This window comes from Streptopelia decaocto, assembly GCF_964273445.1.
Source record: "Streptopelia decaocto genome assembly, chromosome: 3".
Taxonomy (NCBI): domain Eukaryota; kingdom Metazoa; phylum Chordata; class Aves; order Columbiformes; family Columbidae; genus Streptopelia; species Streptopelia decaocto.
The window spans coordinates 67780294-67791142 of record NC_138656.1 but is presented as its reverse complement, the minus strand read 5'-3'; the positions used below and the strand labels follow the sequence as shown (position 1 = coordinate 67791142).

The 10849-nt window shown below is 39.6% G+C and overlaps 1 long non-coding RNA gene across 1 annotated transcript; it reads left to right on the top strand.

Annotated features, from left to right (window-relative positions):
- Positions 1 to 218: 218 nt before the first annotated feature.
- Positions 219 to 5683, top strand: LOC309437731. Its single transcript, XR_014183610.1, has 3 exons — positions 219 to 490; positions 3192 to 3296; positions 4790 to 5683. It is a non-coding gene; the product is annotated as an uncharacterized lncRNA (long non-coding RNA).
- Positions 5684 to 10849: the final 5166 nt, after the last annotated feature.

Here is a 10849-nt window from a genome sequence, read left to right as displayed (position 1 = left end):
AATATAAATATAAGTATAAATATAAATATAAATATAAATATAAATATAAATATAAATATAAATATAAATATAAATATAATTAGAAACAGAAATAGAAACAGAAATAGAAATAGAAATAGAAATAGAAATAGAAAATAAAAAGAAATTATTGTGTTTATTAACTCTCCAGACTTAACAAATACGATTGTATATTTATCAGAGTTATTTTCTTAGGTTTTCTTTTCAGGGGAAATTTCTGCTCTCCTTCGCACAATCTCTGGGCACATTTTTTCATGTGAGCAATGCAAATACATTTTGGAAAAGCAGATATAAAAATTACTGGATGGGACACCTCCACTAAATAGAATGGTAAAGAAGTTATGGACAGAATGTCAGGAAGCCTTGAGGACAGACCCTGAAGGTAAAGGCTGAAAAATCAGAAGAGAGATGTATATTTAAAATATGGAAGTCCTGGACGTGGGAAGGAGACATTGATATAACTAGCTGACAGGTGAGCAAATTGAAAACCATAACTATTAATTCAAGAAATCTGTGATTAATAAAAGCTAATTTATGTGAACTGAAGCAAGAAGATAGAGTAAGTGAAAATGCAGAGGGAAGATGTCATGGTGGGTAGACAAGAGCAGCACTTGGTGACTGAAGTTGCACTGAGATAATATATAGCTCTGTAATTATTTTCTTTTCTTATTCTGCTAAATGTCTACCAGCATGTCCTTGTTTGTTTTTCTCTCATATAACAGTTTCTTCTCTGATGTTTATTACTCTGCTTGCTAGCCCTCCTTCTTGGACGAAAGTTCCTGAGCTGGAGTCAGCTGTGTGAGCCACCTCACATGTAAGCTCCCACACAAATCCTACGAAGAACCATATGTGTGTCCTCGGCATGGAGCTGACATGACACACAGCACCACAGAGCTCATCAGAGCTTCCTATAAGCACTGGTCACATTTTTCAGCATTAAGTGTGTTTCCTGTTTTTTTCCCTTTTGCTTCCACACATTAGATTGAATACTTCAGAAGGCAGTGCTTACATTATGCTTATCACTTCTTCTTTAATAGGCAGAGAGATAGTCCAGGCTGGATGTGTGGATGGAGGACCACGTCATCACAGGCTACTTTACTGTTCAGTGTTCCTTAGCACTTCCTTTGAGAATCCCTCATGACTTTCAACTCATCCATTCCTACAGTTATTGCCCCAGAACCCAGAAGTTCAATGAATCACAGAATCGCAGAATCGACTGGGTTGGAAAAGGCCTCAGAGATCATCAAGTCCAACCCTTAAGTGGAGAGCTGGGAGGTCCATCCCTGAAAATGCAGTGGGAGAGGAAGGTGTCCGGCAAATAATGAAAACAATGGTAGGAGAAGGACTTTTCTTGGAGATTAATAACTGCACAGGGACAATCACAGGCTGCCCATACCACTGAAGCCAGCTGCAAAGGTCTCAGTGCTTTCAAGGGGGAAATAGATGGTGTCCTATGGGCAGGGGCTCGCCCTGCAAGAATAATTTGAGAATGCTTGGCACAAAGCACCAAAAACAAGTCAAATTGGCATAGGTAAGCTCTTTGTACAGGCAGAGTTTTATAGGCTGGTTGAGTCAGCTGTTCTGAACAATAACGTTTAAATCTCTTTAAACGGGGCAGGCTCTGCGTCACGTTTGTGCAGCCGAGCAAGTTGCTTTAGGCACCCTCGGTGCATTGTCAGCCTTTTTTGCACCCTACTCAAAGAACAGATGGGTTGGTGTTTGCCGAGGTTGCAGCTAGCATGCTATATTAGTAAGGAAATTCAGGATCATTAAATGCAACAAAAGAGCTAGTGTTCAGCAAGCAAAAAAGCTTTAGCAGCTCAATGTTAATATTATGAACAGTATCAAAGAACTCTTAATGAAAACATAACTCTTACTTTAGATGCTTTACCAGCCAAGATCTTGATCTAAAATAATACCTGATACTTTAAAAAAAATTTAATTAAAATTGCTATGCAGGTCAGATATGACCTGCAAAAAAATTTACATAACTGCATTTGGTTGATATGAAAGAGGTAACCAGCTGGCATTCAGTGCAATTGGATAAAGGCTGCAAAAGCGAGACATAACAATCTTAACATTCAGCCTTCAAGATTTAGGGCTAATTTTCCCAGATTACAGCTCACATCTGCAGATCATCCTCGCAGTTGCCAGAACATGCCACTGCTTTCACGTTCCCACAATTTTTATGCATATAATTTTCAAATGATGAATCTCACTGATCTGCAAATACTGCCTCAAACAAAGCAGATGATAGGTGCAATAACTAATGCAACAGTAATTGCTCATGTATAAAGCAAAGGGATTTTTAGAAAATCCAAATGATCTAATATCCATTAGGAAATGCAGTAAGGGAAATATGTTAGGGAATAGACTGGTAAATGGGGTTTAACTGCAGAGCAAAACTTCAAGATGGGGAAGGTTCATAATTTGTCTGGCATCTGTGGGGGAACATCTGTCTGCAAAAGCCCTCTTGTCTCTATGGCCAGGAAGGAAGCACTCCTCAGGGATCTTGGCCAGATGTAGAAAAACAAGGAAGAAAAGGCAGGGGAAGGCAGCTGCTCACCATTCAGCAGCTGAGGTGAGAAACTCATGAGCTAAGAATGAGGGTTCTCCTGGGAGAAGACAGCCAGGTATCCAGCCAGGACACTCTTGCCTCTCTGCCAGCACATTTATGTCCAAGATGCAGGGAAAGAGATGGTGTAACTGGGAGACCCCAGCCAGACAAATCTTCATGGAAATAGATCACTAGCTGCTGAATGCATTTTACAGGTATGAATTCTGTGAGGAGATTACTTTTACTCAAGGCTGTAAATACAGAAAACATGCAGCAGTGTCTGTGTGCAACCAGAGCACCCAAGTAGAGACACATTCCCCTTTGCTGCTCAATAAATATGCACCTGGCTATACTACCCTGACACCAAAAGTCACTGTAGGAGTATAGCTGTAAGCCTGCTAAGACTGTCTTGGTGCTTATGTTGGGATAAAACTGGCCAAAGTCACCTTTTCAGAAAATACTTATCTAGAACATCTCTGACCAGGCGCTACATCAAGCTTGTTATTTTGTGAGTTTGCATAGAAACTTTCTTAATAACTACATGGATTCCAGATTGGCTTTATAAATTGTTGATGTTATTTGGATATCTGACAGCTTTTCAAAATATTTACAACAGCAGGTCAGCTGGATACATATCTGTGGGAATACACTTGGGAGAACCCGGCTGCAGATGGAAATGGAGTTGCAGGAGGCTGTAGCTTAGCAAAGGTTAAGGGCACAGGTAAGCACACAGTCTCCTGAAGCTGACAGTATGGCTCCCAGGAACCCAACAAGGTACTGGGAGTACCGTAAAGGTAACTCAATTATGTTTGTGTGTGATGCAATCATAGATCAGCCTGCAATGTAGACATGCCTTTGTAGTGACTGTTTCCTACCCTTAACGCTAAAAAGCCGAAGAGTGGCGTCTACAAGTCTGTCTGTGGGAAGGAGAGAGAGAGAGACTCATTAAGTATTATTATCTTGTGAATAGACTTGGTCAGACAAAACAATAGGATAGAAGCTTAGGGGAAATCTTCGCTATGATGCATTGGGGTCTACATCATTAGCATTTCTTCAGAGACAGAGCCAAAAAAAAGCTCTGGTAGTGCCTTTTTGAAACAGAAAGGCCAAAGAGTTGAATGCAAGGATACATAGGCAGAGGAAATACGGACATAAGGCCGAATGGGAAGGTGCCACTCTTCCAGCAGGGAAATGCTTCTTTCAAATTATTTGTGACTGAAGAAACAGGGAAAGAATCAGGTATTTGGACATCTACAATAAAGACAGAAAAGGAGCAATGTGAAAGATGAAAGATGTGCCGCAGCTGCTCAAAAATGTAAGAAAGCCAAGACAGATATGGACTATCACAGATATGGACTATCAGTTGGACTCAATGATCTTGAGGATGTCTTCCAACCAAAATGATTCTATGATTCTATGAAGTATGTATAATTTGGCTTGGACCAGTACATTTCCCATGCTAACTAAAATAAAGGAATCCTTAGGAATTCCCTGCGTGTACATGTCTTCAAATATTCCATGGACTTACAGAGTGAATGGAAAATGTAACATGCCAAAAAGACTGGATTTGTGGGCTGAGATGAAGGGAAGAGTCAAGACGTGTGGGTCTATGGGTGGTACTGGGTGGAGGTTAACCTCCGTCTTAATTTGCAAGATGAGTAAGAGAGAGGGAAAACTGTCAGATAAAGAGCTCAAAGATAATGTTTGCTGCTTAGACTACGGGGTGCTGACTGATACTGATACTACTGGAAGTCTTTGGGATATAAAATATGCTGTTTTGTAAGAGTCCAGTCATAGGAGCTTGACGAAAGTACAATAAAATTTGAATAATAGTACTATTAAAACCTACTCATAAATGTAACATAAACAATAAAAAAACACTATTTACAACAAACTGAATTAAAAAAAAAAAAAATCCATCCCGCAAAAAATACTCCAACAGTATGCACAACAAATTTCAAATTTAGAAACTAGAATTATGAAGCATAGGGAACAAGTACTTTCCTTACCTATTTTTAGCATTTAATCCATATTTTTGGGGTTTGATGCACTAACAGTTTCTGAAGGAGGAAACAGGAAAGATACTAAAATGCACTGCCTAATTTCAGAAGTGAAGACATATTAAGAAGACAAAGGCCACTGACAGTCTGCTAGTTTATCACATTCAGGCTCTGTTCGTGTGTCTCTCATTTATGTCATTATGTCTTGTGACAGCTGAGAGACGAGGCTATCTGGAGACAAAATCTTCACTGCTGTCATCCTCCTAATCAGATCTCCTACTTGTGAAGGTATCTACCCACAACTACTGCTGAAGGACATTGCACCAGCACTGGCAAACATAAAGGCTTTGTAATGAAACAGCAGACGACTGGGAAAAGCAGATGGCTGTCTGGCATACCAAAGAGCGAGAAGGAAGGAAAAAGAGAAAGCAAAGTGGTAAGGAGGACAGTTGAGGGGTATGTCTTTTCAGCCCAGATGGGACGGAGGAGAAAGGTCTCTCGTACCACTAGCCAGCTCTATCTGTGCAGCCTTTGGAGGGCAGGACTCAGCCTTCAGTTGACCAAGGTGTATAGAAGGGACCCTATTCACTCTGTTGCTATTGAGGATGATGTGTGCAATATGTCACAGCAGAGCTGAGAGAATAAGCATGTATTTATTCAGGTTGTTTACCAGCAAGACTGCAGTGTCATGGTTCAACAGGTGATTTTACTGCAAGAAGTGAAATAGCTCTTCTATTTTGATGATAGAGCAAGGCCTCCTAAAATAGCAATAGTTTCGGGCACTTTATACGAACATGCCATTTGTCAAAGTCTGTTTTGCTTCACACAGATGATTGATGAGTGTGCTATTTAGTGCTAAATATGACAACTTTCTGGAACATTCCTTGCTGATGACCTTGAACTTCATTCCTTGCAAGGCCAGCTGAGGCTGCAGAAGTGTAAAGAGCATGTTCTTTGGCTGCTATTGACACCTGCTTCTAGATAAACCTCTGCTTTTAGATAAACACTTGTTTTTTGCAAATGAGAAAAATAAATCAATGTACTTAGAGCGGTTTGGAAAATCAATTGTCCAAAATAAAACTTTTTTTTCAATTAATTCTAGTTTACATGTAGGAAACCTTCAGCCGTGTCTGAGCTATTTGGTTACACATATTGGAGACAGAAATCACATCAATCTTGTTGCTGTATCACAGATCCTTTATCAAGTGATACAATCTTTGAAAGAAAAGATTTTACCTTGCTGCTGTATCCACAGCTTGGCTGGGAACAGCTGACAAGAATACCCTGTGTACACTCAGGTGAACCTCTGTTACAAATATTTGGTGAACTAAGGAAAGTATTTTGGATAGAGAGTGAGAAAATGAGAAAGAAAATTACTTCTAACCCATTCTGACACCTCTTTTTTTTCCCACTCTACAATGCTCAACCACATGGTGCACTGTAACAGTGAAGCAGCAGTGAAGCTACTCAGTTACTCCCAGCAGGAGAAGCAGGAGAAGGTCCATGAAGCAGAATGAATGCACTCATTTTACTGGCCCTGGTTCTTGCTTGTTTAACATATTTTCATGTAAATAACTTATTATATGTAATTTCCTCACAAGCCTTCACAGGCTGAAAACCTTTGAATGGGCTGAAACATTATATGCCCCATCCGTACCAAGCATACAGTTTACAAGGCCTCCTGTGTCTATCTTTCAGCATAACTGCAATGATCCAAACACTTAGGTCTTTATTATGGGTTGCAATATAATTTGAATGATGCAGTGACTTTAATGTTAATGGAAAGTAAATAAGAATGGTGCTGTGTGTAAGATCATTACTGGTAATCTCAAGGCTTCTTGGTAAGATGATCATTAAAATAAAAAAAAAATACAAAACGATAGAAAGTCTACACATCTTACAAGATCAACCTCTCTAGTTGACACTAATGACATGTACTGTGGCAACCTACATTATATTGCTATTCAGAATGGATTAAATAATCAGTTTCTGTTATACCAAGACTTCTACATCTAATTTGCTACACATAGCATGGAAAAATGACCCACATGTGCCATGACTTTTAATCTTTTATTAGATAGGGTTCTGCTTGTTTGTAATGAATAAATGAAACTAAATAGAACCACAGGAAATAGTGCTTCAGTTAATAGTGCTCCAGTTGTCATTCAGGCCCAACCATCTCTTCAGACATTGAATGAATATCTTCTCACCATGTATTTTTTATCTGCTGTTCCGAAATGCATACAGTTTTCTCTTTGTAATGGAGCATACAGTTAAATCTGGCTCTTGAGTACTTTAAAGAGTCAGTTCTCTGGGAAAATATTTCCTAAAACCAAAGAAGCAGGCAAAAACACAACTCTGCTCAAAACTTTACTTCTACATCTAAATGGATCACAAAGAGAAAATCTGCTTTCACCACAAGTAGAAAAAATATTCAATGCTAAATTTTCAGCCTAAACAAAGTAATGTCCCAAACATAGAACTGGACAGTAACGTGAGAGAGAAAGAACCATTCCAACAACAGAATGATTGGCCAGGTACCATTTCCCTGTTGTATATCCCTCCAACATTGTCTTACACCTGGGCCATTAAAAAATGACCACACCAATATGAGAGACTTAGCAGCGACTACTCTGGCTGTGTTCCCACATTTCTTTATAGTCTCTCTGGATCATATTTTTCTTCCTAGAATGGAAATGATGGAGAAGAAAATGTTTAGTGTGCGTACAGCCTGGACTTACTCCCATGCACCACAGTTAAAGGGATCGGGGAACCTTTCTCCCCATGGCTGGCCAGCAGAAGTTGTTAGCAATTTGCTCAAAGCTTTGTGCTCTTATTTGGCTGTGTCTAGACAGCCAAATACTTTGTTGCTATCCAAGGAATGTGCAGCTGATGTCAGTGATGTATTCACAGGAGAGCATTGGTTCTTGAGGATAGGCTTAACACAACCCGTGCAAAGTGTAGAAGAAATGAGGCAGGGGATGTTCCCTGAGCAGGATATTTACTATGGAGCCTACTTAACTTCCCCCAAGAAAATAAAAAAGCAGCTAACTTATTTAAAATCTCACTAATTAGAGACAGCTAACATTAAGTTTGAAAGCCACAGGAGGGATTTAGTGAAGGTGGATTTTAGGCATTTAAACACATACGAAACTTTTCTAAACTCCAAGAATTACAAGCAGAAGAAGCAGAGCTACCTCCTGCTCTCCACCAGCAAATTGAACTGTCTTTGGATAAAGATTTATGAGCTGTCTTGACAAACTGTATTAGCAATGGACGAGTGTTTGGAATAAGTAAAAATGGCAACCCAAGAGGTCAATATCAAAACAAAAAAATAGCACTAGCATATTTCAGAAAGGAAAAGAACATCCAGACGAAAGGTCAGTTGCTGTGAAACCCAATGGAGTTATGCCCACTTACAGAAATAACCCCCCATTTAGTGAATTTAGTGACATGTCTTTGATGGCATCTGAGGGAGAAAAGTCAGTTGTTAGTGTTGTTAGCCACAACCAGTCGTATGAAGGATCAGGCAACTTTCTCACAAATAGTTGAATGTAGGAAACTAATTTGACCTAGATAATGAACATTGCCCCTATTTATCAGTTGTGCAGGCAAAAACACAGAAAAGGTGCTTGAGTTGCTCAGAGTCACTCAAGGCGGATTAAATATATCTGTTCTTTTCTAGGTGAAGGGTGGAGGCAACAGACCAGAAAGTGAGTTACTTGATGTTAGATGCAATCCTAACATTGCAGTAACTTTGCTTTTAACTCAGCAATGCATTTGCCATGTTGTTTCTCCCATACATCAAGTGCAGGAAGACAATATGAACAGTTTCTAACTCTACCTCATAAACTTCACTGAACAGGCACTGGAGTTACAATAACATCTTTGTTGGCAAACATTTCCAGGCACTGTAAATCTGTCTGACTCTACAGGAGAGATGGCTGATGTGCAAATCTCTAAGTCACCGTTGTTAAAAAACAGAGCCCCTGTTCATCCATCTTGGACCTGATTTTATAGCACACCATATAAATGAGAACTTAAAATAGTTCTTTACCCTTCCAAAGTGCACAGTCACTGGAAAGGATAACACAACAAGTTTAGCCTTGGGAACCTGCATCAGCTGAGAAAAGAGCAACCGAGGGACACATCTATGTTTGCCTTCCCCTATCCAGAGGCAGCCTCTGCAGCCCATACCTGTCAGTGAGCTTGTACTCACTAAGAAATTGAATCTGCTCACACCAGTGTTCACCAGAGCAAGACAAGGAGTTACAATCCTTCTCACTTAGCACTGGGGAAGCAGTGCAGTATTGTACAGGAATGTTCCCAAGGAATGCAATAACATAAGCTGGAAAGATCTGGCTTCTTACCACATGAGGCTGTGGAGAGAAAAATAGCTATTCTTCCCTGGCTATAAGCATGCAAGAGGAGGTACACTTATCCGTTGTTATCCATGCTGTAATATACATGTATCAGTAAAAGCACAAAGACTTTTTTTAACTCATGGTTTTGACAGCATCTTTGACACTGGGGCTAGATTAAGAAGACTTCCACTTTATGAAGAGGTTTAAGGCTTTGAAAGATTTTGCCGGATACAAGTGAACACAGTTTGTTTTAACTAGTGACCTGGAAATTGAAAGAAAAACATCGCAGACTTAAGGCTATCAGCTACTATAAAGTATTTTGACTCCACACTCTCCAGTAATATTCTGGACCTGAAAAACTTTCCAGGTGTGATAATCATCACATCACACAGATATTTCTGTAAAGCTTGATGGGCTGAACAAAATACCATTTTTCAGGCAAAAAAAGTTTCATTTTCTTTTTATTTTTTTTTTTGTCCCAGCAGCTCTACTGCAGATCCATATTTAGAAATGCTTGATTGTAAGGTGTTTGGATTTGGCAGGGAATGGCTGTGATGCACTTTCCCCAGAGCCTGGGAAAAAGAAGTAAGCTGCAAAGACAGCTTTCACAAGTTGCTTTGAAAAGCAGTGTTTAATTATAGAGGCTGGCAATGAAAGGCAGAGCAGCCTCCAGGGATACCCTTTTCCCATTCTGCCACTTACAGGGATTCTTGACTTTGCAGTCAAGTTCTGTCGTGTCTTGAGTGAGAAGCTCGGTCAGCAGTGGGTGAAACAGCCTGCATCATCTTTCTCCAACTTGAGCTAAACTATTAAAAGAAGGCAGGTCTAAGCTTTTTCTTTTTCTTTTTTTTTTTCCTTGACAGAGCTGTGACTCATGAATGTCGTGGGAAGGAGAAACCAATAAAAAGCTGTTTCTACACTTTAGCTTTTGAACTTCCCTTTAAGGATCATGTAACGTAGAGTGTCAACACCTTTTGTTAATAGTGCTATTATAATTAATTATTATTATTATAACAACCTTGCATCCATTCTAAGAACAGAAGAGTATACGACAGATCTGTGTGGTGATGCCTAAAATCTTTCTGCTTTTAAAAGCTCAGCACTAGGGTCACCTGCAGAACTTCCTGGGAAATGGACACTACTTCCAAAGATTGTTTTTAAAACTAATATGGGCTTCCCACAACCAGGGGCTGTTCTGCTGAATGCAAGAAACTACTTGCAGCAGCATCTCATTTCCCTTTGTGCTGCACATCCTGGCAGTATTTCTGGTTGCAGAGCAGGGAAGGAAGAGCTACGGTGCTTTCACAACTTGCATTTTTGCATGTCAGCAGCACACTCCTCCCTAAAGTTTACATCAAATCCAGTGCCAAGCCTGTGGCTTAAACCCCTTGCTGTACTAAACTTGCAATTAAAATTATCAAAAAAGTTTCATCACCCCCACTTCTCTCTGCCCTATCCTAACTATTTCAGAGACAGATATTACATTCTCGTTAAAACAATTTTTTAAAAAGGCGTATCTGTGGGGTGTAAGTGGCATGAAGAACTAAGAGAGCAATGAGCCGGGAAATGCCAAAACAAAAGACAATGCACTGCACTTTAAAAATACTTTTCTATTTATTATTTATATTGCCATTTCCAAATTAAACCTGACACTGTTCAGCTGAAATTTATGTTGACATGTAGCCATCAATTTAGTATATATTGTTAGCCTTGATCTGTATAAAGACCATTTCCATTAGTGATATAATAGAGAGCACTAGCTGGAAATACAGAGTGGTCCCAAATCCGCTTCTCTTGGTTCCTCTTTCTGGAGTGCAGGATGCTCCAAAAGATCCTGCAGAATTTAACTGTGCTGCACATGGAAATAAATACAGCTGAATGGAAATTGAATTTCTGTCACATTTATTCAT